Raw genomic sequence first — 6,843 nt, 5'->3', positions numbered from 1 at the left:
GAATATACGTCACCTCTGAGCCTCATTTAAAATAAATGCCTCCCTTGAATAAACTCCCTGAGGCGTTAAATTTTTTCTTAAATAAGCATCCCCTAAATGACTAATGAATAAATCTAATGGAAGCAACATCATTCTCAACACATTCTATTAATGTTCAAATCCAGTAGAATTACATTTTTTGTTCTACTGTAACCTGGTTGAGATTAAATAAGTCTTTATACAGTAATCATGCAATAACACATTTTGATGGTAAATATTTATTGGGAGCCATACGCAGCAAAAGTCTATTGTTACAATGTGTAATTTCAAAAATTAATGTCTAATTTCTTAAAATAGATGTAATTTCTCAAAATCTAGATCTACTTTCTCAAAACGAAGGTCTAATTTTTAAAAACGTAGTTCTAATTTTCCACAATGTAATTTTAGTCTCTTTAATATGTAGTAATTTTTTTCAAAACGTTCTGATTTTATCGAAAGTCTAGCCTCTTAAACTTTTGTTCTGAAATGTAAATCAAAAACCAGCCAAGCATGACTGGTTTGATTTACATTTTGGAATGACTAGACATGCGAAATGTAAATCAAACCTAGCCAGCCAAACGTGATGGTCAACCATTCATTCAAAGGGTTGCCAATCATCATGTCTCAAAATTCTATCAATAATACTTACTCCCCCTGATGGGCCTACTATTTGAAATGAAGGTGTGATGTGTTGATGAACTTGTCTGCAAGGATTGGAGGTTTTGGTACCGCTTAGTTATTATTTTGGAATACTGTGTTATAGAATCCTTCAATTAAATTTTTCAACTTTTTTTGGGGGGTATTTTCGACCTGGTGCAACCCTAAGCTAGGCCTAGGCCAGTAGATAGGGTCTAGGCCTATCTTAGGCCTAATTACTACTTACACTAATATTAAATACAAATTAAATATAGAAGGAAAGAATTTGTAGAGAGGGAAGGTATAAAAACTAAGGGGTATGTCTAATTGATAGAACGGCAATAACTTTTTTGTTCTGCGTCATCAACGAATATGCGTGAACAACATGTTATGATGTCGGGTACGGCCAGTGTAATGGCAAGTCATGATAACAGGTACGCTAAGTGAGATGCGTTTGGAAAGTGTTGTACACGACGTTGGACTACAGCGAAAGTTGATTCCCCACCATTTGTGGAACAGGCCTTCACGCTTGGCTGGCTAGTTTTGATTTACATTTCGTGTGTCTAGTGTTGTAAATGTAAATCAAACCAGCCTTGCTTGGCTAGTTTTGATTTAAGACGGTGGTTGATCTACATTTCAAAATAATTAGAACTACATTTTAAAGAATGCAGATCTACATTTGGGAAAATTAGAACTATGTTTTGAAAAATTAGAACTTGGTTTTGAGAAAGTAGATCTGCATTTTGAGAATTTAGACATAAATTTTGAGAAATTAGACATTGATTTTTGCAATTACATTTTGCTTTTAATAATATGGACTTTTGCTGTGTATGGCACCCCATAAATATGTGCTTTAGTTCCACATTTACATTCAAGTGAAGGGGAGTTTATATGATATTTGAGTATAAATATATAATTTACACCAAAAATATAAACGCCTCTCTCTAGTAAACACCTCCCTCAAATAAACGCCCCTCAAAAGTCCTCCTCAACAATAAACGAATATGGTATTTTATTTTTTTTTAGTTGAGGATGGATCATTTTCTAAAATCAACTAAAGTTCCCCTCCAATTCAAGACCACTTTTGAGACTGAAAATTTGGGGTGGTCTCGGGGGTTTAGTCTCCAATTAGAAGTCTAGCCTTGTGTTAAAGATTATTGATTGTTAGGTGAGACTTTTAGAGGTTAGCCTTGTGTTAAAGATTAATGATTGTTAGGTGAGACTCTGTTATACCTTGTTTCGCAAACTTATTTTTTTACAGATAGTCAGAGGAGGGTAGAAAAAAAATAAAAATAAAAATTTGGTTTTTCATTTAGCAAAGTGTTTTGCCAAAAATATCTAGACGGAGGAAAAAATAAAAATAACATTTTGTTGCTGAATGTAAACAGTGTAGTAATGGGATGGTTAAATTCTTTGAATTTATATAATTAGGCAGAAATATACATAGCTTATTTTTGGCGATTTTAAGGCAGCGGTGGCCATAATGAAAATAAAGAAAACTTTTATTTTTTTTCTGAATTTCCATTTTCCATGGCAGTGGGTGCGCTAGTTGGCCAAAAATAAAATTTTATTTTTTTATTTGAAATCATAATTGTTGTCAGGCAGCGGTTTTGCTAAACAAGGTACAGTATAAAACAGTCTTGCCTTTCCTTATTTGGTTCTTTGAAAAAGTGGTCTCGAATTGAAGAATGCACTGTATTTGTATATATTACTGTATGTGTGCACAAATTTATTCAGACCTACCAAATCTCATGCATTCGGTGTGAGACTCACGCATTTGGGGTTTGCCTCACGCTTAAGGACAAAGATCTCGCACATAAATGTAATACTACAGTATTTGTGACCTTTGTACTAGTAGCCCTCTTCTTACTAGAAATTCTCCATCTACAACAATACTTAAAATATGGTATTATCATGTATACCAACTACCGTAAATGCTTTAATAAGCGCCACGGCGCTTATAAAATTTTTGGAGGCTTCAGTGCCGCACTTATTTGAGAGCAGCGCTTATTCGAGTGTGGTGCTTATAAAAACAAATTGGCCAGGCGCTTTCCATGCCCGTTCCCATGTTACCTATTTCATGTTTTCCCGTAGTCTATCATAGGTCTTTCATCATAAATAAACGTTTATAAAGAAATGCTTGTCTTCATTGTATTATTTGTTCATTTTAACACTGTGTCATTGTATTTAAAACCCTGTTTCTCAAAGTGTTTCTACACACAGCGTAATATATTTATACAGTACTCTTGACTAAGTGTCGCAGCACTTATTGAAGAGCTGCTGCCTTAACGAAAACAATCATGATTAGTGCGGCCCTTATTCGAGAGCGGCGCTTATTTGAGCATTTGCGGTACCTGCACTAACACTGTGAAAAAAGGGATACAGTATGACTGCCTTTTCTGGTATGGACGACCTGAAATAAAAAGCAGGTATTCTCAAAGAAAAATTTTGAACATTTAGAAAATAACATTTCCCACAAGCAGAAGAAGAGCAGTTCCCCCCCCCCCCCATACCAGTCCCTAGCGGGCGGAATTTACAAAAGTCTCACGTCTGCAAACTTTGAATCTCTATTAAAAAACTATTTTTTAAACTCTGGATGCTCGCATACATATGTTAACAAAACAGTTTTGAGGTTTGTTTATTACATACAATGGGAAGATTCTTTGTAGATTAGTTTTTTTTAGTAATTTTCAATGTACCATCAACGCCCTCTAGAGTAAACAAGCTTTGAGCAGAATGTATGGTGACTATCTGACATTAACTTATCACATGAACTGGGAGGTTTTTTTTGTATCGCTGCCTTTATGAATATTGACAGAGTATTATTTAAACAGTTTATATAACTGTTTAATTTTTTTTCAAATTTGTTCATAGCAAATTTATCTACAATTGAAATGCATTCTTCACTTCTGTTACATGCAAGTAATATTTAATGTTATGATATTCGACATAAAAATTATATAAATCGATGTGTGAGGCATTTTCAGTAGATTAATCTACTAATATACAGTACGTGATTTTAAACAAGTACAACATCACCTAGAAACACCTTTTCAGGTGCAAAAGCTTGAAACCATTGTCATGTTGATTGAATTCACACATTTCATTCAATATTTAGAAACGAACAAAAGTATCTTGCCAATCTGTGAATATCTTTGTTCGGTTTAAAAAAATCAATGATATGTAAAAAGATTAATGCGCAACTGATATCAAGATTAATTTCAAGAGCTATGTTCAAGAGGAATAATGTTTATAGGAGACTATGCTGTTCAACTATTGTAACCATGATACATAGATATGCAGTCAGAAAACACTGGTTTTTATAAGCCTCATCCTATTAATGTTATTGCCATGAGTGGGTGGTGTAATTTCTCTGCTGTAATGAATTACAATATTTGCTTTGCTATGTGAGATTTTGGTTCAGACTATAAGTATTGGACAAATTCTAGAAAGACCGCATAATTTGGTGAATATTTTCATTGATGATCATCATATCATGAATATTAGGCATCACAGATAATATTTTTTGATTTGTTTCATCTGTTTGTTAGGGCATCCATTTGTTCCTCTGTCTGATATGTGTTTTAATTTTGTTTTTTAAGTGACCATTTTCCATACTTTTTTTGATTTAGCTCTTTGTTAATTGCAATGTTTAATGATCTGAGTAGTATGTATTATTTTTTTTAATTCTCACAAACTCAAAATACATTTTCTTAAATCCTGATTTCTAAGCCCACTACACATTAGGAATTCAGCTTAGCTTCTGTGATACCACGCAAGCCAGTCAACTTAGCTCTGAATTCAGTTTAGCGGCTAATTGCCTATTTTCAAAAGTGTCATTCCTTGATAAAAGCGTAAGTAATGGGAAGAACATTTTGTGAACATCATACTCAAGAACACAATTCCTGCTTTTTTTTGTTCACATTCTTCTTTAATCGGGTCTTTTTCCACTCTAAAAATAAGTGAAGAAATGTAGTCCCAATGTTTACTGTATGTCAATGAAATTCAATTACTTGATTTTAAAAACTTGCTTTAAAATAATTGTTATTATTATTATATTTATATTATACGATATCTCAATATTTATTATTATTGTTATACAACATTCGAAGAACTTTATATTCTACTCTGACTGACATTAAATTCGCAATTTTATTATGTGGTATACATTACATTTATTTATTAGCATCCCCAAGGAGCAAAGCTTCGGGGAGGCTACTGTTCTTACCTATGTTCTTCTTCATGTTGACGTCGTTATTGTCATTGTCAGTCATTTGTTTGTTACTTCAATAACTAATGTTTTGTATCCAAGTGGTTTCAAACTTGGCTGAATGCAAAATGCTAATCAGGTAATTAAGTCTAGTTACTATGATAACTAAAGTTTCAGTAAGTCTGATTGGTTTCAAACTTTGCATAATGCAAGATGGTAATAAGAAGAGGGAGCCTATTGTTTTTTGGTACGTGTCTGAATATGCTAGTTGCTCATTTGCATATATTTTACTATTCAGGAAATTTATACTTAAATACTATAATAATTCCCAAAGAAAATTTCTAATTTAAGTGAAATTGCAATATTTTGCCGCTGGTGTAGTAAATTGTTTGTTACCACAAATAACTAAAGATTTGTAAGTCTGATTGGTTTCAAGCTTGTACTTATCAATTCAAGCTTGTACTTACCAATTCTCAGAGAAAAATCACGCTGTGGAGAGGCTATGCTTTTACTGCTCAGCGTAAAAGGAGTATTTCTAGTTTATTTATTATTTTATTCATTTCGGAAAGAAAAAAACAGTACAAAATCTGAAGAAATAGCTGAGGAGAAGCAAAAGCATAAAAACGCTGTCACCAGTAATGTGTGCTTCTCCAGCATTAAAAAAACATGAACAAGACAAGAACAATAAAATAGAAACAATAAAATTCAAAATACATCTCTATGACACTTAAAATATTGCTATAAAGAAAGTGTAAACATTTTGATAGAGCAGCCATTAACAAACAATTCGCAGATCTCACTGGGGATGGAATTCCAGGTTCTGGTAAAGCAGGTAAGAATACAAAATTTAGACATATCGTTGTTAAAATGTAAATGCCTGAATGTGAGGATTTCATGCTGGTGATTAATTTCTAAAAAATTATAAATAATAGAATGTTGGTGGTAAATTACATTCAGTGGAATCAAAATATCTCAATTCTCAAGAATGTGCCCAATTGATAACATACAGTACATGTACAGTAAGATGGTTTCATTGAAATCTATTAAGAAATTACTGCAATTACTCCAGTCATGACGAGTGTAGAAAATCAGTTGTAATAAATACCCGATGAGTCACTCGCTTATGGTACATTTCACAGAAGACGATATTCAAAGATTCAGTACAGAGGATGTGTTGCCTGTGTTAGCTTATTCCGATGTCTGTTAATTTATCCCAGTCTAGCCCATACTGTAGGTACATCCATGTTAATTAAGGCAGATGTGAAGATTTTTCCACAAGGAATATTATCTCTGAATATTAATGATGTTGCACCATAATAGAAGGAGAGTGAAAAACGCAGTCTACTCCCTAATTGATAATGTTCTTTTCCGAGAAGGTAGGATTTAAAATTTTTCAGTATTCAGATGGAGTTTTGTAAAATTCAACAACTGTTATGTCTAAAGCGCAACAGATCAAATCAATGGCTAATAATTATTATGCTTTACTTGCTTTACTCCATACGTTTGACTGAATATCTAAATTCTAGCATTCCAAAGGAAGCACCCACCATTTTATAATTAGCTTTAAATTTTCTGAATGGGTGTGTTAGCATTAGGCAGTAAAATTGTGGCTGACAAGCATATCATACCTGCTTTATACAGTATATGAATGAACTATTATTAATAATTATTATTATTATCATCATAGCTGTAGAGGTATTCAAAGCTTGAGTAGGATTTTTTTTGTTATGTTTTTCACACATCTTCTCATAGAAATTGTCTATTGTTTAATAATAACGTTTTTATGACTATAATAATTCTTAAGCATATACAGTAGTTAATCTCTATTGGCTCATGTATGTATTTAGGAATAATTTATAATAGAATATAATGTCCTTGCTTATGATTAAGCTGATTCAGATATATTTATTCAGATAATAATGAATGAATGAATGAATTTAAATTGAAATTAAAACAAATATTTGTAATGACAATGAGAA

The sequence above is a fragment of the Anneissia japonica genome, unplaced genomic scaffold, assembly GCF_011630105.1.
Source record: "Anneissia japonica isolate Jap-2015-1 unplaced genomic scaffold, ASM1163010v1 scaffold17136_len74041_cov174, whole genome shotgun sequence".
Lineage (NCBI taxonomy): Eukaryota > Metazoa > Echinodermata > Crinoidea > Comatulida > Comatulidae > Anneissia > Anneissia japonica.
The sequence above is the reverse complement of the archived record's forward strand: the minus strand, read 5'-3'. Positions refer to the sequence as shown.